The 24,177-nt window shown below is 47.1% G+C and overlaps 1 protein-coding gene across 1 annotated transcript in view; it reads right to left on the bottom strand.

The window, feature by feature from the left end:
- SPDYC (speedy/RINGO cell cycle regulator family member C) overlaps positions 1-21,243 on the bottom strand; it is a 74,181-nt gene extending 52,938 nt beyond the window's left edge. The window contains exon 1 of the mRNA XM_077463484.1: positions 21,161-21,243. The gene's annotated coding sequence lies outside the window, so the exon portion shown is untranslated. The remainder of the gene's footprint in view (positions 1-21,160) is intronic.
- Between the last annotated feature and the right edge of the window lie 2,934 nt (positions 21,244-24,177).

Genomic DNA, 24,177 nt, shown 5'->3' with positions numbered 1-24,177 from the left:
AGATACTGTATATACATTAGAGGGGATATATACATTAGAGAAGAGAGATACTGTACATACCGGTACTTTTAGTAGAGTTATACTGTATATACTATTAGAGGGGAGATATACTGCATATACTGTATAAACTATTAGAGGAGAGATATACTTTTAAAGGGTCAATCTGGTAATCAGACTCATTAACTTTAACCCCATTTTGTTACTGGCCGATTAATCGATTATGAAAATAGTAATCGATTAATTTCATAATCTATTAGTTGTTTAAGCCCCATCTTGGTGCCCTACTTTGTTGTGTGTCTCCCCCCCCTTCACTTGGCATTGCTATGGGACATCAGATATAGTAACTATGGATCTGTGTCCTGTGATGTACAACAAAAATGAGATCCTTTTTTAAAGGTATATCACATGACAGAGGTCCCTCCCTTCTTGGTGTACACATGTATTGCTTTGCTACAAAACTGAGGTACTCCCACCAGTGGGAGGGGTTATATAGTGAGGGAGTGCACTTTAATTTAGGGCATGCCAGTATCCATCACCTGAAGGTGGCCTAAAACTCACAGTAACTATTATGGCTCTGTGCCCCGTGATGTACCTCAAAGAAAAGGTTTTTACAGGTAAGCCATTATAAAAATCCTATTACTTCCCTTCTGCTTGTCTCTTCCCACCCCCCAACGCTTTAAAGCCCTTATCTGGGGAACAGTTCACCTGGGGCCCTCAAAAAAGAAAAATCCTTTTGTCCCGCTTCTGGAAAGGAGAGAACCATCTAAATGGGAGACCACAAACTGTTTTAGATGAATTATCCCCATTCCAAGTCTTGACCCACAGGGCTCTCCTTGCTGCATTCAGAGCACCAGATTTGGCAGTTGTACACGGTCAACCACTGCATCCGCCAAGTAGGCAACCACACTACCTATCACTTCTAAAGAATCCAGGACCTATTTAGACTTGGAGGTCTAGGATAGGTGATCCATTAAACTGGAGATACACATCTGCATTTCTCACTAGATAAGCTGAAGGTAATGCGGGGCTCATAGCTGCAGCATTAGCTTCTCAAGCTCTGCACAAAATGGTCTCAGCTTGCCAATCCATCTGATCTTTGATGTTAGAAAGCATCTTCAAAGGAAAGATCAGACTGCTTGGATACTTGCGCCAAGAAAGCGTCTAATCTAGGAGTTAGAAAAACTTTTCCTCATCTTCCTCTTTAGAGGGGCACCTATGTTTCCAAGTCTTGTATTTTAAGAGCTTTCAGGTTCCTTCTATTCCCTCAAGATAATATCTTTAAGGGCTTGGGGAACTGGAAGGACTCTGGACTGGGGCTTGACTAAGACTCTATGCATTCTGTTTTGAGCCGATACAAAAAAGATGTCTGCCAGACCTGGACTCCTCTCCCTCCTCAATCCTCATCCTGGCCGTCTACTAGACCATAAGAAAATGCCTGATCAGGGGCCTCAGACTCCTCAGAATCCTGAGAAAGGAGAGATCTTGGCGGTTCCGACTGCCTCTTAGAACCCTTGGATGAGGCAGAGCCCTCCTGAGAGGAGGAACACTTTACTAGTATGAGGTTCTGGGTCCCTAGATTTGAGAGAAGTCTGAAAAGCATTAAGCGTGGACAGCATCTCAGTTTGGACTGCAAGAAAATCTCTCATAAATTGAGATGTTTCCTTCCCTGTTAGCTTCTGAATACATTTAAAGCAAAAGTTTTGAATGGTCCAGGGGTAATTTCTCATTGAAATTTACGCATCTTTTAGAGCAGGCAGAAGATTTAATGGGACGGCTGGCAACCCCATAGGCAATGACGTCCTCCACTGAAACAAAGGATACACATGCATAAGTTAAAAAAATAAAAATGGTATGTCACAGGAAAGAGTCATGGTACCCTTGCCCCATTAAAACCTCGGGCAGCCAGTCTGACTCACCCCCTGTGATCTCATGGCCGTAGATCCTGTGGGCCTCTCCTTGCGCTCCATTGCTGCAGGTGTCAGTATATAATAGCCTCCGTCTGACATACACCCAGCTGGACAGGAGAAGTGGGCGCCCGCTCCTCCTGTCCTTTATCTGTATGAGGAGAGCATCCTCCTCAGATGCCACCATTTTGCTGGAGACTGGGGGCTGGGCAGGAAACTGTTCCTCCAGACACTGAAGACATGGCACCGAGCACCATCAGCCTAAATGAACGGTGCCATCCTCAACCAACAGCCTGCGCAAGCCATGGGGAGATCGCCCAGGCAGTCAGAAATGCTCACCGCCCCACACATAGAAGCACACAGCCACCCGAGCCCCTCCCCAGCACCGTCACCACTGCCTTAGGCTGAAAAGATTGAGGGGAGAGCTAGTAGATACTCACTGCCCCACTCAGCCCCAAGAAAAGCAACATGCTGCATACAGAGGGCACCCAGGACTCATTTTCTGCACAGCACCCACACAGGTGGGGGAGGCAGGATAAGGGCCCCTGAAGTTCTGGGTACACCACTGTACCCCAGGTCCTTAGGATGCCCTTCCCAATGCTGCCCCCTAAGGAAGTGAAAGGGGATTTCCATGTCTGGAAACAGAAATCCTACCAGACCCAGAGACTTCCCAACCTTGTGGTCTGGCTCCAATGGTGAATCCACCAGCCCCATGTTTCAGGTCCTATATATAAAAAAAAAAAAGTTTTGCTGCGAGGAGACAATCAAAAACTGAGGAGCACAGGGAGGGACGGGGGTTTTAACCCCTTCGATTGTGTTTCCTGTCAGGTGGACCAGTCATCTCTCAGGGTGAGAAAAACCTTAGACTTACCAGTAATGGTATTTCTATGAGTCTCAGGACAGCACCTGAGAGGGGGGGGGGAAGGAAGGAGGGGAGGAGTTTTTATAGACCAGACACTTCCACCATGGCCTCAGTTTTAGAGTACCTCCAGCCATGCTGAAATTAGATAAGCAGAACATAGCAATAACCACATTTTTTTTAATACTTTAGGTCGGGTCATCTGTGCTGTCCTGAAAGACTTGCAGAAAGACTTGTAGAGTAACGGTTACCGGTAAGTCTAAGGTTTTCTCACCTCGTCTTTCAGGACAGCACCTGGAGATAAAAGTACTTTAGGGTGGGACCACCGCCTGTAGGACTTTTCTGCCAAAGGACTGCTCTGATGCAGAGAGCAAATCCAATCTGCAATGGCAGGTGAAAGTGGAGACGCTTGTTCATGTAGCAGCCTTGCAAACCCCTCCCAGAGAAGCCCCTGCCCATCCTGCCCTGGCTGAATGGGCCCCTACTCCTGTGGGAGGATCTACCCCTGAATAAGTTTTGTAGGCTATGGGAAAAGTCCAAAGTAGACCTCTGTCCAAATTTGACCGATTCCTCCATCACCATAGTTTCCTCTGAACTTGAGGGGGGATCCTGATCAATTTCTCTAGAGGTTCTCCATAGGACCAATTCCTGAGAATTGTCTGCTGGAGGTCCCTTGCATGGGAACGTGCCCATTGCACTGCTGGAATTTATGCGAGGAGGCCTAGAACTGACATGGCTACCCTGATTGGCAGATTTGTCAGTCCCTTTACCTCTGGGAGAAAAAAAATCTTTCCTGAATGGAACCAATGGTAAACCCCAGAAATTTTATTGTCTGGGATCACATTTGATTTTTCTTTGTTGATTATCCATCCGAGATTCTCCAAATGTGATTCACTTCTAGATCTTTCTCGAGTAGCTCCCTTGTTCTGGCAAATAGCAAGAGGTTGTCCAGGTATGGAACAATGGATATCCCCCTTAATCTGAGGGGTGCCAGGGCCTCTGCTATTTTTGTAAATATCCTTGGTGAGGATGACAGGCTGAGGGGAGGGCTCTGAATTGTAGATGTGTGATAGACTCCCATCTTTACCACTAATCTGAGGCATTTCTGTAATGTCAAGGCTATAGGTACATATCCCTCAGGTCTATTGAGGCCAAAAAACAGCCTGGGACCAAAAGGTTTTTTACTGAAAAAATGGTGACCATCCTGAACCTTTTGTATATGATTTTAAACCTGAAAATTCTGAACAATTTAAAACTTCCCAATGGCTTCCTTACTAGGAAGATGTGAGAAAAGTACCCCTTTCCCTCCAGGGGGGAACAGATACAATCACCCTTTGCTGGATGAGCTGATGTAGGGCTGACATCCCTAGAGATTTTTCCATTTCAATAGATTTGGCAGAGTTATCTGCCATGTACCCTACGGCTTTCTGCAGCACAGGAAGTGTGTCTAACAGGTCCTTGCTTTAATGTGCATTTTTAATTGCTCAAGCCAATGTTTGTTTCCTAGCTACCACAGTTTATGCCATTGCTGGTTTTAATTTGGCTAGAGTAGAATCCCATGCCTTTTCCTTGAAGGCCAAGTCAGTGTTCCTGAACACCTGAGCTTTGGTGTTATTCCAGACCTGATCGCTGTCATCCTCGAAAGGGAATCTTCTCTTAAGAGAAGAAAAAAAAAAAAAAAAAAAAAACCCACACACAGCCCTCTGGGTCGTTCCATTCTCTTAACTGTTTCGGATATAAATTTATGGACTGGGAATACCCAGTGAATTACTTCCCCCATGCCCTGAAATATCCTATCATGCAAGGACAGTTGAGCCTTGTCTTCGATGTTTAAGGTTGTAGGTAGTGTCTTTAACAGATCTACATCTTCCAAAGACAATCTATAGCGAGGAAAAAAATAAAAAAATCTCTCTTCCTCCGAACCTTGGGAAACACTTCCCCGTCCTCTGAGTCACTGTCACTTCTTGGTGCAAAGATACGTGGACGAGAACAGGATGGTGAATTGCCACCACTGTGACTGCTGCCGGATATTTATCCAAGAAAGAACAGAATGACTCAAATGCATCTGCTAGTTTTTTCCAGAACCAGCAGATAATAGTTCTGATTGGGTAGCAGGTGTAGTGGGGGGGGGGGGGGGGGGGGGGGGGGTTTCTTCCCCAACTAGGTCTGCTATACATGTCTTGCATAATGCTTTAGCCCATGACTCAGCGTATTTTTGCATTTCCTCTTAGGAGGGGAGGAATGTTTGATCTTTTCCTTGGCTTTAGGCTGAAATACACTAACACAAACCCCTATTAAATCACATACATGATTAACAGCATTTACCCAAGGTAAAACAGTAAGCTGCCAAGGAAAAAAATAATTCTAAATATAAAAAAGCTAACCCCCTTAGCCCCCATGCTTGTTACTGCAGCTTAACCTCAGTGACTCTTCCCCATAAGTCACCTATAAGCATATAATAGATTCTCCTTACATTTTAAAAACCAAGGAAGAGTGGCGCAGACTCCCTTTTCTTCCCCCCAGGGGAACAAGGGAGGGAGAACACAAGACCCTTAGATAAGTTACAGGGACCGCTGCCCCCCTGCTTACCTGAGACTGGCTGGTGTTAGTGGCTCCTGCCACCGCCGTCTGTTCCTCCATAGTGCCGAGGCTGCAGCACTGTCAGGCCGTTTTTATTTAGAACTTCCCAGTCCTTTCACCACTGCGAGGACCGGAAATCAAACACCAGCTTGAGGCCACCTCCTCCCCCTGCGTTCCAGCGGCCGTAACCAGAAGCCATGTCGCCGGAAGTCGCGCCCCCTGTCGGAGTGACACATTCGCTGCCTGGGACCCGGAAGCAGCATGGACGATACAGAGGAGGCGCTGCCTACACTTCTGTGCAGCACGCCATCCTCTACCAGCCCACAGCACAAGTCTAATGAAGGACCCCCTGCAGCCTGAACCCTCGCCGGGTATGAAGGGGAGCAGGCACCGAGAATCCGCCACACAAGGCGAGATTCTGGGCTGGCCTGAAGACAAACTAAAAGAGAACAGGTATGCCCCATACTGTCTCCACCTGGAGAGCGTAGCACACCCCTGGTTCCCTGCAGCGCTTCCACCATGGACGGAGGAAACCCTACAACTGAGGCCATGGTGAAAGTGTCCGGTCTATAAAGAAAACTGACTGCAGTGTCTCCTGGGAAAGTGGGTGGAGCTACGCTCTCTCCAGGTGCTGTCCTGAAAGACGAGGTGAGAAAATTAGAGTTACGCTTACCGGTAACGTCTTTTCCAGTAGTCTTTCAGGACAGCCACTATGAGAGATAGACTCCTCTTCCTCTGGAAACACTGCGCCAGCCCATTAATTCTTACTTCCCCTGCCGGACCTCAGTTTATATCGAGAAAACCTCCGGCCAGCTGGGGAGACAAGAACACATTAATAACATATTTATCAAATACCATTATCTTGCTGCGCTCTGGTCTTTTGTAAGACTCCCCCCCAATTTTCGGGTGGGAACTAGGGCTGTCCTGAAAGACTACTGGAAAAGACGTTACCGGTAAGCGCAACTCTAATTTTCCCTAATCGTCTTTCAGGACAGCCACTATGAGAGGATAAGCGAGCACTTACCAGTTAGGGTGGGACTACAGCTTGCAAGACCTTTCGCCCGAAGGTCTGCTCACCTGCCGACACCAGATCCACTCTGTAGTGTTTTACAAAAGTGGAATAGCTGGACCATGTTGCTGCTCTGCAAATCTGCTCTGGCGTTGCTCCCGCTCTTTCTGCCTGGGAGGCTGCCATAGCTCTAGTGGAGTGTGCTTTAATACCCACTGGGATTTCTTTCCCTGCAACTAAATAAGCCTGCTCGATGGCTACTCTGAGCCACCTAGCAATAGTGCGCCGGGATGCCTTACAACCTTTCCTGGCCCCGGAAAACAAAACAAATAAGGAATCTGACCTTCTAAATGACTTGGTCAGTTCCAGATAGTGTAGGATACATCTCCTAACATCCAAATAATGGAATTTTAGTTCCTTCTCACCGGAGGGATTGGGACAAAAAGAGGGCAAAACAATTTCCTGGCTTCTATGAAAGCTGGATGCCACTTTCGGCAAAAAGGCTGGATCGGTCTTCAAAACTATCCGATCCGGAAAAATAACGCAAAAGGGAGCCCTGACTGATAAGGCCTCCATCTCACTGACCCTCCTAGCAGTTGTCACTGCTACCAGAAACACTGTCTTCAGAGTAAGCTCTCTCAGAAGACACTCCTTTAAAGGCTCAAAGGGGGCACCAGTTAAGCTCTGCAAAACTAAAGATAAATCCCATCTGGGAAAGGACAGACCCTGGACCGGTCTCTGTCTGGACAGGGCTCTAAAGAACCTTACTACCCATGGGTTGGCAGCCAAATGATCCTCTAAATAAACACTGAGGGCTGATACTTGACCCCTAAGGGTACTAATGGATAAGCCCTCATCTGCCCCACATTGTAAAAATTCCAACACTGCGGAGGAGCTCCGTACTGGGAAAGAGTTCTCTGCGCACCACTTGTTGAAACGCAACCAGACCTTTTCATAGATCTGGCGAGTTTCCTTTTTCCTACTGTCCAGGAGGGTAGAAACTAGTCTCTGAAAATCCCTTAGATTTTAATAAACCCTCAGTAGCCAGGCCGCTAACTTCCACTGGCGTACCTGTGGGCAGAGGACTGGCCCCTGAGAGAGGAGATCGTCCCGAGGGGGCAAGAGTAAGGGAGGTTCTACAGCCAACTGCTTTAGCATTGAGAACCATGCTCTCTTGGGCCAATGTGGAGCCACCAGAATCAGAGATGTGCTTTCCATCTGAAACTTTCTCAGAACTGCTGGCAACAACGCTGGAGGTGGGAAGGCATAGCAAGTTCTGAAGTGCCAATTCTGGCTCAAAGCGTCCACACCCCTAAGGCTCCTTCTCCCCTTTTTAGGGAGAAAAAACAGGGGGTTTTTGCATTGTTTCTGGACGCGAACAGGTCCACCTCCGGAGACCCCCATCTCCTTATGAGATTGGGTTCTCAACCAGGAGGTCTTCAATCGCCCTCCCTCAGCCTCTTTCGGCTGAGAAAGTCTGCTACCACGTTTTTCTCTCCCCTCAGAAAAACTGCTGAGAGCGAAAGGGTGTAGGTTTCGGCCCAGGACAGAATCTGTCGCTAAAGACAACAGGGTTCCGCTTCTCGTGCCACCCTGTTTGTTCAAATAGGCCACTACGGAAGAGTTGTCCGACCGCACCTGAATGTGGTGACCCCAGAGCTCTTTTTTGAAGAATTTGAGGGCTAGTCCCACTGCCCTTAGTTCTTTCCAGTTGGACGATCGAGTCAACTCGCCGTCCCCCCAAGTGCCCTGGGCTAGAAGGGAACCCAAATGTGCCCCCCAACCTTTTCCACTTGTGTCTGTGGTTACTACCCGAGAAATCGGGATGAGCCACAGACGACCTTGCGACAGATTTGTCACTTTCCTCCACCAGAAGGATCTCTTTACCTGGTGTGGAATATAAACTAGGGTGTCTAGGGCCTCCTGACTGTGGTCCCATACCCCTAGGATGAAGGACTGTAGGGGACGAAAGTGTAGCCCTGCCCACTGCACTGCTGGAAGGGTGGATGTAAGGAGACCCAGTACTGACATCAGAACCCTTATGGGAACCAGCTGGTTGCTCTGAAGAGAGGCCACCGCACTGTCCAGTTTTTGTACCTTTTCTCTTGGTAGAAAAACTCTGTGTTGAGTCCAACAGGAAACCTAGATAGGAGATCTGTTGTGAGGGGATCAGGCTGGACTTTTCCAAGTTCAGAAGCCACCCCAGGTCTGTAAGGACCCCTTTGGTTAGATCGAGATCCCTGACCAACTGTGTTGGGGATGCTGCAAATAAAAGCAGGTCGTCCAGGTAGGCAATTATACATATCCCCTGGAGCCGAAGAAAGGCCATGGCTTCTGCCAGGACTTTGGTAAATATGCGGGGTGCAGAGGATAGCCCGAATGGCAGGGCCTGAAACTGAAAGTGTATTGTTTCTCCGCCCAGATCTATGGCAAGGCGTAGAAACCTCTGCGAGGCTTCCGCTATAGGGATGTGTAAATACGCATCCCGTAGATCCAGGGATACCATGAAACAGTTGTGGGGCAGAAGCGCCTTTACTGAAAAGATCGATTCCATGCGGAATCTTTTGTATGTCACTGAAGCGTTCAGGGGCTTTAAGTTCAGAATCAACCTGAACTTCCCTGAGGGTTTTTTCACTATGAAGATGTGAGAATAAAACCCCCTTCCCTCTTCTGCTTTTGGGACCCTGAGAATAACATCCTGATTCTCCAATTCCCTCAGAGCTTCTAGCAAGGCCTCGGCCTTTACCATGCACCTGGGTAGATGCGTGACAAGGAGCCTTTGAGGGGGTGGTCTTAGGAATTCCAAGAGGTACCCCCTTATTACCCCTAAAATAAATTGATTGGGGGATATTGTCTCCCACTGTGGAAGAAAGGCCCCCAGTCTTCCTCCCACTGTAGCTGGAAAGTCACTGGGTTTTACGGGGCTGGATAGGAGGGCGAAAAAACGCCCCTCCTCTGCCCCTGCCTTTTTGGGGCCAGGTTCTCTTTTTCCCCCCTGGTTTAGAGGTTTCCCTACACCCCTGCGGGCGAAACCCCTTTTTTGTTGGTACGGGGGTTTTCCGTTTGAGAGGAAAGGACTTTTTCCTGTCCGCTGTCCGGTCTAGAACCGTCTCTAGCCCTGGGCCAAACAGGAGGTCCCCCGTCAGGGGTATCCCACATAGCTTTATCTTGGAGGCATTATCCCCTGGCCATGTTTTTAACCAGAGGGCCCTTCTGGCCGAATTGGCTAGAGCCGCCGTTCTGCCCGACATGCGGACGGACTCAGCAGAGGCATCAGCTATGTAAGTGATCCCTCGCAGCATAGTAGGGAAGGATGACAGAATGGTTTCCTTATCTGTGCCTGCCTCAATATGTTGTTGGATCTGTGAGAGCCAGTGCTCTAAATTGCGAGCCACAACTGTAACTGCCATTTCAGGCTTTAAATTGCCGATAGCCGAGTCCCACGTCTTTTTAAGCAGGGAGTCAATCCTTTTGTCCATGACATCTGCCAAGGCCCCCCATGTCTTCAAACGCCAAATCTGTGTGTCTGGAGACCTGGGAGAACGCGGCATCCAATTTGGGACTTTTATTCCAAAGGCATGCCGGGTCCTCTGAAAATGGGAACCTTCTTTTGAGGGATCTAGATAAAAAGGGTTCTCTCTCCGGATCCTGCCACTCTTTTTTAACTGTTTCCATTAAAACTTCGTGTACTGGAAACACCCTTTTTGGCTCCCCTAAACCTGAATACATTTGGTCATGCAGGGTTAGGGGCTTTTTATCCGTCTGGATACCGAGGGTTGCATAAATTGCCTTTAAGAGGTCCTCTACCTCATCAAGGGATAACTTATATCTGGAGGCTTTCCTGGACCCGTCCTGGTCCTCCCCCTCGGAACCCTCCTGGGAATCGGAAGAGGAACTGTCTGGAAGTTCCCTACCTGTCCCTGAAGGGCCTGCAACCTCTGTCCCCCCTGTACTAGCAGGTTGGACTGGAGCAGAACTCTGTGCTAGAGGTGGGGTTGTATCCTGGGGAGATGGACCCGTGGGAAGCTGAAATTTTTCAAAAAGGGACCTAAAAGAAGAGAAGGTGGACGAGAGCTTCTTGACTGAAGCTGCTAGTCCTGACTCCTGTTCAGATTCCCTTTCCCTAACGAGGGAGTCAATACAGCCTTTGCACAACACTTTGGTCCAAGATTCCCCTAAAATGTCCCTACAGGAGGCACACTTTTTAGAGCTATGTGTAGACCTAGTTTTTTCCGTAGCTTTCTAAAAAAAAGGAAAAAAGAAAAAAACAGAAAAAGACAAAGTCAATCAAAAGCTCGGGATACAACCCTGGGAGTGCACTAGACCCTTTTTTAAAACAAAGGGATCTGAGCCTCCCCTCCCCCCTGGCCACCCAGGGGGTCTGCCCCCCCACCCATGATAGAACTATACATTGGGGTGGGGGGATCCTAGATAGAGAGTACCCCTCCCCAGGGCGCTCTTACCTTAGGAATGCTGGAGATAGAGTGTCGTTTGAGCCTCAGCTTCCGACATGACTGCAGGTGGCTGCTTACTACAGAGTTCCACGTTGCCTGTGCACGTTCTGAACTCATCTCCAGCTTGTGCCCGGCCCTCCTATCAGCTCCACGACCCGGAACCGGAAGTCGATCGTATTTCGAGGTCAAGCCTTCGTTTCCGCCGGATACGACGTCGCCCGTCGTTCGGCCCGCTCGGTTCAAAGAAAAAAAGGGGCGGACTGTACCCATGTACAGGGAAATCTTCCGAACGGCTTGCCAGCTGCGTCCCTGTAGACGCGATAGGAGTCCCCCACGACCTGAAGCCGCGCTCGACTCGGAAGGGGTGGCAGTACCTGGTGAGGTAAGTAAACCGTTCGACCCGTCCGACTGCGGACGTTGGTTTCGAACGGTTTGAACCCAGCTTTCTCCAAACGAAGCCCCTGCTTCTTTCAACCGGGTTCTTTTAACGACAAAACGGCCACAGCCTCCCCGACTGATCGGCCTGGTTCCTTGCACAGTGTCTCCCCGCCGGAGGAAACACTAATAACTGAGGTCCGGCAGGGGAAGTAAGAATTTATGGGCTGGCGCAGTGTTTCCAGAGGAAGAGGAGGAGTCTATCTCTCATAGTGGCTGTCCTGAAAGACGATTAGGGAAATGTAGTTTGAGAGTGAAAATGGATTAGAACACCTGTCAGTGCTAAAAATTTGTGAGATTCACCCTTTGTCCTGCTTATTAAAAGTGAAATCCAAATTTTGGGTTGTCCCCAGAAAAGTAACAGAGGGGAATCTTCCAATGGAGACACTAGTTCTGGTGACCAGTGAACTGGGGGTCCAAGGAAATTCCTTAATTTGCAGTGATTTGCTCTTGCTTCCCATTTGGCTATGGGGCAGGAGGTGAAGGGAAATCTCAATGGGACAAAGGTGGCAAGAAATAAAGATTACATGAGTTATAACCCCCTCCCTTACTCTACCCAAAACGTAAAGTGGTTGTAAAGGCAGATTTTTTTTTATCTTAATGCATTCAAATAAGCTGTGTGTAACAACCCCCCTCAGCCCCCTTAATACTTACCTAAGGGCCCTCTGTCTACAAGTGTCTCAGCCATCTGAGATTCTTCCTCCCAATTGGCTGAGACGGCAGCGGCTGCCATCACAGCATTGGCTGCCATCAAAGTCAGCTAGCCAATCAGAGGAGATGGGGCAGGGCTCCATGCCTCAATGGACATATGGGGGGAGCCAAGTCAAAGCCCCCTATCAAGCTGCTTGCTGTGGGGGCACTGAACAGGAAGGGGCCAGGATCACAAGAAGGACCCAAGAAGGATCCCGGGCTGCTCTGTGCAAATTCACTGCAACTGAGCAGGAATGTATGACTGTTTTCTATAAAAAAATAAGACTTTACAAACACTTTAGGCCCCTTTCACACTTGTATGGCTTTTTCCTGCGACTTTAAACATCAGAACCACATGACAAGTTGTACCCCATGATAACCATTCATATTGGTGCGACTTAGACTTCATAGTCCCTGTACTTTTAAAAGTAGTGACTGATGCAAGTTTACATAGACATTCCCTGACGTTGCATCAATTTTTTCATTTGTTTTTCTAGATGCTTATTGGAAGTGTCACTATATCTTGGACCAGCATTTGCTTATAAGATCAATACAACCTAGACTTCCCAGTCTTCAATTCTATCCTAGGCTAAGGCAACAGTTCTATTGTATAAAGCAGTTACAACCTCAATCACTGTAAGGGGACAAAAATAGGGAAGCTACCACTGGCAACTTTTACAAGGAGTACATCTCTGGGTAGATTGTTAACACCCTTGACTAGCTGTTCCTGACTGCATATGCACATTGCCATTCAGGTCTGGGCCCTTAACCCAGCCATAGATGGTTCAGCAGGGACTGGCCAGGCTGGTTGTAACCAAGTTGATCCATCGATAGACTTTGGTACAACCAGCTTGACAGATTTTTACATGCAATTATTACCAGTGGCTATAGTTGCTAGCAACAATCCCAGCTCTCCTGGCAGAAATGGCTCCTTGCGCACCCGAGCCAGGCCCCCTCCCCCCCAGCAGAACACAACAGCTCTGTGGGAGGGAGTAGTCCCCCCCCCTCCCCCCATCAACACTGTTTATTGTAGAAATCTAGCAATTTCCTTTCCTGCAACCCGTGCCTGCAGGAAAAAGAACCACATCTATGGTCTGTCTTATGCCCGTCACACGGGCGGACCGCATGTCCATTTTTCATCCTTTTTCAGATGAAAAACAGACACATGTATCCCTATGGGATAGAGTATGTCAGCGGATGAAAATCCGCTGACAGTCTCCGCTATGATCCAAAACTGATGACGGAGGAAAACCCTATTTTTCCTCCGTCAGTGGATGAAAAATTGATTTTACAGGTAAGCGGTTTTTAAAAAAAAAAAAAAAAAAAAAAAAAAAAAAAAAAAAAAAAACATCTTTTGAGGTACATCACGGGACACAGACTCTAGTGATGGGCATCACTAGCACACCCTAGACAGGAAGTTCAATCCCCCATAAAACCCCTCCCCTACTGGAGGTACCTCAGTTTTGTAGAAAAGCAATAGAAGTGTACTAGAAGAGGGGGGGGGGGACCTCTTTGTCCTGTACCTCAAAAGAAAAGGATTTTACAGGCAAGCCGTTATAAAAATCCTATTTTCTCTTTCTCGTACACCACCTGAGGGGAGGGGAACCACACAACATAGGATGTATACAGACCCGAGGACCCTGTACCGCTGCCTGCAACACACTACGCCCAAAAGGTGATATCCTCATGCATTCTCACATCCACCTGATAAAATTTGGTGAATGCATGAACTGATGACCAGGTTGCGGTCTTGCAGATTTGAGCCATGGAGGCCTGGTGATGCACTGCCCACGAAGCACTAATAGTGCTAGTGGAGTGTGCCCCGATTTGAAAGGTGGAATCTTTTGCTTCAAACCATAAGCCTGAACAATTACTTGTCAAATCCATCCACTTGTCAATCCATCCAGCAATGGTAGATTTTGACGCTGCCTGTCCTCTTAGGACCCTCTGGCAATGCGAAGAAAAACATGCATTTCGCGAACCTGAGCAGTCACTTCCAGATAGGCTTTGACTGCTTTCACTACATCCAAAGAATTAAGTGATGTCTCTTCCATAGAGCAGGGATTTGGAAAAAAAGGAAGGCAGAACAATCTTGGTTTAGATGAAAACCCAAGACCACCTTCGGTAGAAGACTAGGATGAGAGCATACCACTATCCTTGTGCATTATCAGATACGGTTCTTTACAAGAGAGGGACGCTAATTCTGATACTCTTCTGGCAGAAATGGCCACCAGAAAAATTTCCTTGTCAACAGAACTAAGGGAATTTGATGCATCAGTTCAAAAGGCTGCTTCTGTAAAGCTGACAGAACCAAATTCAAATCCCAGGGGTTCAGACGCACCCCAACTGGAGGATTAAGGCGCTTTAGCCCCTGTATAAAGCTTCAAACCAAAGAATGCGAAGGGGACGTTGAAACAGAACCAAGGCCAAGACTTAGCCCTTGATGGTACTCAAGGCCAGTTTAATCTCTAACCCATTTGCAGAAATGGATTCACATCGGGGGACATATGCTTTCCAGACTCTGAAATCTTTCTGGAAGCTGGTTTTTGGCATCAAGGTAGATATCACAGGGCCTGAATGAAACCCACATTCTGAATCGTGGGCTTCAATAGCCAGACTTAAATTTAGCGTTTGTAAGGTAGTATGGAATACTGGTCCCTGGGATAGCAGGTCTGGACAGTAGGGTCCAAGGAGAGCCTATTGCCATCTTCACCATTTCTGCATACCAAGCTCTTCTGGGCCACCAGAAGAACAGACTTCATTTCCTGCCTGATCCTGCAAAGGGGTCTTGGCAGTAGCAGAAGGAGGAAATGCATCAGAGAGAACTGATGCCACCGAGTAACCAACACATCCGTCCTGCATGCAAGAGGATCCCTCGTTCTTGACAGTTGTCGATCTTGTTGAACCTGGACACAAAGATCTACACCACCCCCCCCCCCCCCCCCCCCCCCATCTCTGGCATATGGCCAAGACGACATCAGGGTTAAGAGACCATTCCCTTGGCACTAACTGCTGGCAGCTCAAGTAGTCTACCTGCCAGTTCTCTATCCCCAGAATGAAGAATGTCGATATGCATGGCACATGTCTTTCTGCCCAGATTAAGATATGGTTTACTTCTGAGCTGCACGTCTTGGTGCCCCCTTGGTGATTGATACAAGCCACTGCTGTGGCATTGTCAGACTGGATCCTGACAGGGAAACCCTGTAACCTGAGTGTCCAGGCTTTTAGGGCTAGATAAGCCACATGGATCTCCAGAATGTTGATAAGTAAGGCCCCCCTCGGTCTTGGACCAGCTCCCTTGGACAGTCGACTGTTCTGGGACTGCCCCCCAACCTGAAAGACTGGCATCTGTTACCACTGCCCAGGTAACTGGTAAAGGATTTTCCTTTCCACAGATTTTCAGGTATCAACCAGCTGAGGCGCCGATGCATTGTAGGGGACAGATGCATCGGAAAATCTAAACACCTGAACCTTCTTGTTCCAGGCTGATAGGATACCGTTTTGCAGCAGCCTTGAATGAAACTGCTTCGAATTAAGCCACCATCTTCCCCAACAATCTCATACAAAGACAAATAGAAGGACCCTTCTTTGCCTTGACTACCTGAATCAGTTCTCTTATAGCACTGATCTTTGCTTGGGGTAGGAATACCCTCTGCTGGGCTGTATCCATGACCAGACCCAAATACTCTAGTATTCTTACTGGTTTTAAAAACGACTTCTCCAAGTCGAGGACCCAACCTAAGCATTCCAGGTAGTGGATTGTGGTGACCAAATTTTGGTCCAGGCAGGCTACCTACCAACTGGTCTATCAAGAGCAAGGCATCTAGGGTATGCTATTGTTATACCTTTGGCCCTTCATCTGGCCAGAGGGGCCAAGATCTTTGTAAACACCTGAGGTGCAGTAGCTAGTGCTTTTTTTTATCTATAAGTTTAGGCCGATATGCATTCTTCATTTTTTTTTTCCACAAAAATAGTCACAATAAGCATATATTGATTGATTTACACAAGTTATAGAGTCTACAAAATAGGGGATAGATTTATTTTGCATTTTTTATTAGTAATGGTGGCAATCTGATTTTTATCGTGACAAACGACATGCTGGCAGACACTTGACATTTTGGGATCCTTCCAGGATGTTCCTGCCTCAACGTGACTTTAGTTTCTCCACCCAGCATTCAAGATTTCCCACCACTGTGGATGCCATAGCTGGTTTGAGGCTAGCCGACGTGGAATCCCATGCCTCTCTCAAGAGGGATTCTGCCCATTGCACCCTTGAGGACCCCCATGTCCTTCGCATTAACCCGTGGCTTTTTGTTCCTAACTTCTGAATCTTTGTTGTCAAAAGGAAAACTCCTTTCAAGATTTTGGAAAGTAAAAGTACAGTAGCTCTTTCTGGATCCTTCCGCTCCCTTTTGACTGTATCAGACAGTACCATATGGACTGGAAATACCCTAGACTTGGTGTCGTCCAGGCCCTGGTAAATCTTGTCATGAATTAACAACTGGACCTTCTCTTCTTGGATATCCAATGTTGTGTAAATTGCTTTCAGAATATCGTCCACTTCCAAGGACAACTTATACTTGGAACTACAGCTGTCATCTTCCACCTCATCCTCTGAATCCCTGAGGGAAGGAAGAGTGCTTGTCCCGAGTCTAAATCCTCCCCATATTTGAAGGTAGATGCCCTGGGACTTAGTGGTGGTTGCCGACTACTGACCAGACCTGATGAACTCTGGACCAGCAGTGTCTTAACTGAGCTCAGGGAACTTGCAAGCTCCCGAACAGAGGAAAAACAGGTCCTTGTACTATTGGGAGGATTCCTCCTCAACCAGCTCCTTGATACATGATCTGCATAAGGCCTTTTGCCAAGATTCATGCAGTGGATTCTTGCACGGGGGCATTTCTTCTGGCTTGGCTGGTTTGAACATTTGTTTCCCCAAGACAGTTTCTTAAAAGACAGATGGATGATGTCTTCCTACCACTAACAACTGAATAACTCCATCCATGGTGCTCCCCAATCACCAAATAGAAGAAAAAAAAAAAAAAAAAAACAGCCCTCAAAGCCACCAGTGCCACCACCAATAGACAGATCCAAGAAAAATTACCTTAGAACTGTAGTGGCAGGCACCCCAAAAGGAGGTAGCATAAGACAAACATACAGCCCGTAAGAAAAAAAAATAAAAATAAAGAGCACCGCTGTGCCCCTCTTACCTGGGCCTGACCAGTGCCTGCCTCCAACGTCGCTGATGATCCCTCCATCATACAGAGCGCAGCAGGGGACTGAAAACCAACAGCCAAACTTTTTAGCTTCCCGGGTCTGACGTTACTACGCTGCCCGGAAGCAGAAACAGGCGTAAAGACCCACCCCCAAACCCCTGCATTCCAAACATCTGGAACCACTCATTCCGCCTGAACAGGAAGCTGCGTCACTGGCCACTGCATCATCTGCCCACCAGAGAAATGTCCGGAAGTCCACCACCTCGAACACACAAAAACCAAAACAGAGCTCCGGACGATTCCTGTCGGCCATTGCTCCCCTGAGCTGGAAAAGGCTCGGGCTCTGGAGCGCAATCCGATCGGACCGGGAGGGAGCTGGGATGGTCATACGAAACACCTCACCGAGGTAAGGCCTTTCAACTCCACCCTGGAGAGACAGCCCCATGCTTCCCGCAAGCACTTCCACCATGACTGAGGAAACAATAACTGAAGCCATGGTGGAAGAGGGGAGATTTAAAGGTCTGCAAGTGTTTCCTTTTAAAATGGGCGGAGCTGCGCTCTCCAGGGTTGTCCTGAAAGGCGATTTGAGAAAGGATTTAAAACAGATTTTTATTAAATTTTAATAAAAATGCTTTTGGAGTAAACACCTAAGTTCTCCCATTTAAGATATTAATAATTTAGTTTATTCAACATGAAATGAAGCCTAGTTAGATAGCATGAGGCTGTATAGTCTGCAATATTTACATTTTTGGTAAAGTCAATCAATGAATCCAAGCCTGCAAGCTGAGTCCATGCACTGCATTGATTCATTCACACAATTTCACAGTAACCATGAGATCTTTGAAAAAAAAAAAGATCTAGATGGATATACATTTCAGTAATATTCCTTTATCCCATTGTTTTGCAAATCTCGTGCACTACAAAATGTATGATTTGAAATAGTTCTGATATCACCATTTTACTAACCTGACAGCTTATATCCAAATAGGAAAACCTTAATTTTGTTTTCAAATATTGACTGGTTGTCGAACAGCTGCTGCAGTTTTAGGCCTCATTCACACAAGGTGGATCCTGCCAGCTCAGCAGCAGATCTGTTGATCTCCGCTGAGCTGGCAGATGACAGGTCCATCTCTGCTCACTGAGTGGGGAGGGGCCTGTCAGCACCACCGATTCCTATGGATGGATCAGGCGAAAGCAACATGTTCGTTTCATCAGATCTCATCCGATAGGACGGATGCAAACGTATCGACATACGTCTGATTTTGGTAGAGAAAGAAAAGGGTATTGATTTGCAGGGGAGGTGGGACTTTATATGAAGTCCCACCTCCCCTGCAAATCAATCCCTTTTCTTTCTCTATGCAAATGGGATGGATACTCGTGACCTTACCAAGTCGTGATGCTATATAAAGTCCTTAGGGATGGAACTACTTGACCTTACCAAGCCATGGCTTCCTGAAAGTCCCTATTTTCCACAAATTCTCTTCAATGCGTCTGATTTTAGTGGATCGGATGACATCCGTCGCTCCATAGACCTGCATAGAGCGTCCATTCATGTGAAAGGAGCCTTTCTGAGGCAGAACAGCATGGCAAAACATGATGACCGCCGGGTGATCGCACATGACAGCAAGAACAGATCCCGGTTCTCTCAGGGGAGAGGAGAGATCGTATGTTCATACTATGTATGAACACCGATTACCCTCTCCTAGACAGTCCCATGCCCCTCCACAGTTAGAACAGTGAGGGAACACAGTTAACCTCTTGATCCCCCTAGTGTTAACCTCTTTGAGTGACAATTATACAGTAATCAGCGCATTTTGAGCACTGATCACTGTATAATTGTCAAAGGTCCCAAAAATGTGTCAGGTGTCCAATTTGTCCTCCACAATATCTCAGTCGCGATAAAATTTAAAAAACCATAAATATATCACCCATTTTGTAACTTTTGCGCAAATATTCGCCAATTGCATTTTTTTTTTTACCACAAATATGTAGATTCGGCCAAAACAGGAAAAAAATTTGGGCTATAGCAAAAAGTAAAAAAGTGATTTTCAAAATTGTCGCTCGTTTATAGCACAAAATATAAAAAAGCAGGTGATCCAATACCAAAAAAGCACAATTATGTTTGGGTACAGCGCTGCACGACCGCGCAATTCTTAGCTATAGCAACAGTATCGTATAAAAAAAAATGGCCTGGTCATTGAGCAGCCAAATCTTCTGGGGCTGAAGTGTTTAAAGATTCTACCAGCAAGAAAGTCCTTACATTTAAAGAGCACCTGTCATTTCAGATCATGACAGCACCTGTTAGCGGGCATCCACTCACCTGCTGCTGCAACATCCCTCACCTTGTGTTACTGCTGCATCACCAGCCATCCCATTAAAGTGAAAGGGACTGTTAGCGAGTCAGCTGCGGGTCAGAGGAGATAACAATTGCTCTTTAAAAATTAAAAAATGTAAGTCGAGTTAATTTAAATCAAGCCTTTTATTGTAATGGACTTGAATCGAATCCAACCTTCCACACTCTAGCACATGGCCAGCCATACACGGAGCAAATTTCCTTCCTGCAACCATGGAATTCCCCCATGAAAACAGACAGTGTTGATGCGGGAAATCCTCCTGCCTTCTCAGCCAATAGAAACATGTCTGTACGTGTATGTGTATACTGTGATTGTATACTGTGTGGCCCCATAACCTCTGATTGCCTGGGGGCCCCATAATCTCCTATTGCCCGGGGGCTCCATGAGTCGTCAGTCTGCCCCTGCATACTGCTAAGACCTGAAAGTTGTGCAACTTCATCAAGCGACTTTGGCTCCACTTAAGGGAATGCCTGTAATTTTCCTGTCGTGTCCAAATCACATCAGTTAGGAGGATCTGACTTATATGGGGGGGGGGGGGGGGGGGGGGGAGGAGAGAAAAAAGGGACCAAAGTGCAAGAAGCTTTTCCAAGATCAGACGCAAGTCCAACCAGTTAGGATGCCTCATAGGGAGACATTGATTTTTACCTGTCGTTTAACATGTGCTCTCAAAGTTAGCACACTTGTTGCACCAGTAAACCAGGCCCAAGTCATAAGGAGAAGGGTGAGGGCAACAAACCAATCACCCGCTTTTACTGTCCCCCCCATAGGAAGTGGTCCTAAGAGCTGGTCTCCACTGGCAGTAAACAAGTTGTATGTAACAAGTGGTAATCTGAGTTACTGGTGCTTTTTATTATCTGCCTATTCTCTGACCTCAAGGACTTTTCCTCCACACAGCTGCCGCTCACTGGATATTTTCACTTTTTCAGACCATTCTCTAAACCCCAAAGATGGTTGTGTGAAAATCCTAGTAAACCAGCAGCATTTGAAATACTCAGAACAGCCAATCTGGCACCAACAACCACATCACTTAAATCTCCTTTCATCCCCATTCGGATGCTCAGGTTGGACTTCAGCAAGTCATCTTTACCACATCTAGATGTCTACATGCTTGGAGTTGCTGCCATGTGATTGGCCGATTACCAATGTGTGTTACCAATTGAACAGCAGGTTTCAACTGCTTTTACTACCCCCCATATGAAGTGGTCCTGAAGGCTGGTATTCACAGGCAACAGGGCAGATTTGGGGGACAACCTTCCACCATCCCCACCACAAAGGTGACCATAGGGGGCCACAAGGATATAGAACAATGGTGGGGCCAGCACCAATCACCCCAAGGACAGGTAGGCCTCTGTACAGACTCTTATTTGAATATCCTCTATATAATTCAGTCAGACTTAGTTCAGGGATATCCCAGCCAATACAGAACCCTCATTACACCTCTCATACCAGAACACACGCTTCCAATCAAAGGACGATCGCAACAGCCTTTCATTTCCCCCAAAGTAGAGGAGCCATCCGTCACATCTAACCCCCGCCATACCTCTAACAGAGGATAGGACGCCGCACACCCGCTCCCGCCACAAAGCCCGGCGGTAGGCGGAGCCAGCGTCAGGTGTGCACTATATAGAGCCCTCATCCACCCATACACTCCACACTGACCTGAGCAGAGGACTGACCAGCCGAGGGGCGGACGTAAACACAAGGAATCCCGCCCATCCGTCATGCTGCGCCTTAAATAGAGCGCCAGACCGCCAGCCAATCACTTAGCAGGCAGCTGGAACGTGGGGGCGGGCTATATTTAGCACACGTCAGTGATTGGTTAGATCTCGGTGGTAGTGTCTTCCAGAGTGTATACAGAGGGCACGTGATGGTGTTGAAGACAAACAGCGAGATATGTGTTCAGTATGGGGAATTCTGTAGTGCAATGAACTCTGCAAGATGTGTATAATAAGACATCATTTCCTCATTGCTGACTGACCATGTGGAGGAGGCCATATTGGTAGAGTCAGGGCTTTCCTTTCTCATGTCAGATCTTCCAGCAAGGAGAACCGTGATCAGCACAGGAGTGTCTACATAGTTCCCAACTGTCCCTGATTTTGAGGGAATGTCCCTCGTTCCTCCTCGTTTTCCCTCATTTTGGTCTGATCTATATAGTTATATATAACATGCACTTTTTATCTTTCAAAAAGTGTTTCCCAGTGCTAAACCTTTCATACGGTTTCTAAATTGCCCCATTTGTAAATTTTAAAACCCAATATTAAGAAATGGTGGTGGTAAAAAAAAACTCTTGTGGATTTAATTAACCTTTTGTTTTGGTTAATTCTCCTTTAACCACTTCCCGACCAGCGAACGCCGATGTACGTCCGCAGAATGGCACGGGCAGGCAAATGGGCGTACAGGTACGTCCCTTTAAATTTGCTGCCATGCCATCGTGCGCGCGCCGACCAGGACCTCCGTGAGTCCAATCGTGGGTCCCACAGACTCCATCGCCGCGGGGATACCAGCGATCGTCTCGCGGGGAGGAAGAACGGGGAGATGCTAATGTAAACAAGCATCTCCCTGCTCTGCCTAGTGACAGTGTCACTGATCACAGCTCCCTGTGATCGGCAGTAGAGATCAGTGATGTGTCACATGTAGCCACGCCCCCCACAGTTAGAAACAAGCCCCTAGGGCACGCTTTACCCTGCCCCCTAGTGGTTAACCCCTTCACTGCCATTTGTATAGCACTGATTGCTGTATAAATGACAATGGTCCCAAAAATGTCTGATGTGTCCGCCATAATGTTGCAGTCACGATAAAAATTGTTGATCGCCGCCATTACTAGTAAAAGAAAAATATTAATAAAAATGCCATAGAACTATCCTCTATTTGGTAAACGCTATAACTTTTGCACAAACCAATCAATAAATGCTTATTGCGTTTTTTTTTTACCAAAAATATGTAGAAGAATACGTATCGGCCTAAACTGATATATTTTGGGGGGATATTTATTATAGCAAAATGTAAAAAATAATGCGTTTTTTCCCAAATTGACGCTCTTTTTTTGTTTATAACGCAAAAAATAAAAAACGCAGGGGGGATCAAATACCACCAAAAGAAAGGTCTATTTGTGGGAAAAAAAGGACGTAAATTTTGTTTGGGAGCCATGTCGCACAACCACGCAATTGTCAGTTAAAGCGACGCAGTGCTGAATCTCAAAAAGTGCTCTGGTCTTTGGCCAGCAAAATGGTCCAGGGCTTAAGTGGTTAAGAGGGTGTGGAAAAGGGCGTGTCCTATGCCTACATACGTTTGCTAATAGGTGTTCCTCATTCTCATCTCAAAATGTTGGGAGGTATGTATGTAGATTCTGTCCCTGATTTGGAACAAAGTCCCTCTATCCCTCTTTCCTCCTCACTTGTCCTTCATTTTTGTCTGATCTGTATAGTTGTATAGAAAATGCAATACTAAAGCCTTGTACACACGATCGGATTTTCCGACGGGAATTGTGTGATGAAAGGCTTTGTACGCTCTATCGGACAATTGTTGGATTTTCCATGGACAAATGTTGGATGGCAGGCTCTAAAATTTTCCCCGGACAAATGTCTGTTGTCGGATTTTCCTATTGTGTGTACACAAGTCCGTCAGACAAAACTCCAAACTACAAACACACATGCTTGGTAGCAAGGACGAGCCGCTAGCGGTTGGTCTTGTAAACTAGCATTTCTAATGGAGAATTAACATTCGTGATGTGGCAAATTATGAAATCTCAAAATGCAGCGCACATTCTCTTCTTCTTTAATGGTATAATAATGAAGCTGGTGATACTGATGGAGTTATGGCAAATGTTTTTTAACCACTTACCGTCCGCCGGCCGTCATATGATGGCCAGGCGGTGCGGCTCTTGTTCTGGGCGGGCGTCATATGATGTCCGTCCATTGAAACAGGGCATGTGCGCGATTGTGTGCGTGCAGCCCTGTACCTTCGGTGGCAGCATGTCATGGAGACACCGCTCGCCACCGAGGTGGGTGAACAGCCATTGGGCATGGATGTTTACCGCGTGATCGGTCGCGATAAAGTCACGGGCAATCACAGATGGTACTGCCCCACTTTGCACGGCGCAAGCGCGCTACACGTGCACGTCGATGGCGATGTGTTCCCGGGAACACGGCTCGTCACCGACAATGGTAAACAGCCATTCATAGCCGATCACTAAATGTAAACATAGAGCGGTAACGAGATGTTACCAGATTCTCCTCCTCACACACCAATCGTAACATCTCGTTACTGCTTACAGTATACACCAACACACACTGATTGCTCCCCCCCCTAATAAAGAGGACCTGTCACCACCCATCAAAGTACCTGTCACCACCCATCAAAGTACCTGTCACAATTCATCTGAGTACCTGTCACAGTTCATATGAGTACTGGGTACCTGTCACTGCCCTTCAGAGTACCCAAATACCAATCACCAGCCCATCAGAGTACCCGAGTACCTGTCACCAGCCCATCAGAGTAACCAGGTACCTGTCACCAGCCCCAGGAACACGGCTCGTCACCGAACAGCCATTGTGATCGGCTGTGATCCTTTCACAGCCGATCACTAAATGTAAACATAGAGCGGTAACGAGATGTTACCAGGTTCTTCTCACACACCGATCGTGTATGAGAAGGAGATTGCGGTAACATCTCGTTAC

This window comes from Lithobates pipiens, unplaced genomic scaffold (assembly GCF_037356315.1).
Source record: "Lithobates pipiens isolate NorthernLeopardFrog02 unplaced genomic scaffold, aLitPip1_a1.2 Scaffold_10, whole genome shotgun sequence".
Taxonomy (NCBI): Eukaryota; Metazoa; Chordata; class Amphibia; order Anura; family Ranidae; genus Lithobates; species Lithobates pipiens.
Note: the sequence above shows the minus strand (reverse complement) of the source record. Positions and strands in the feature narration are given on the sequence as shown.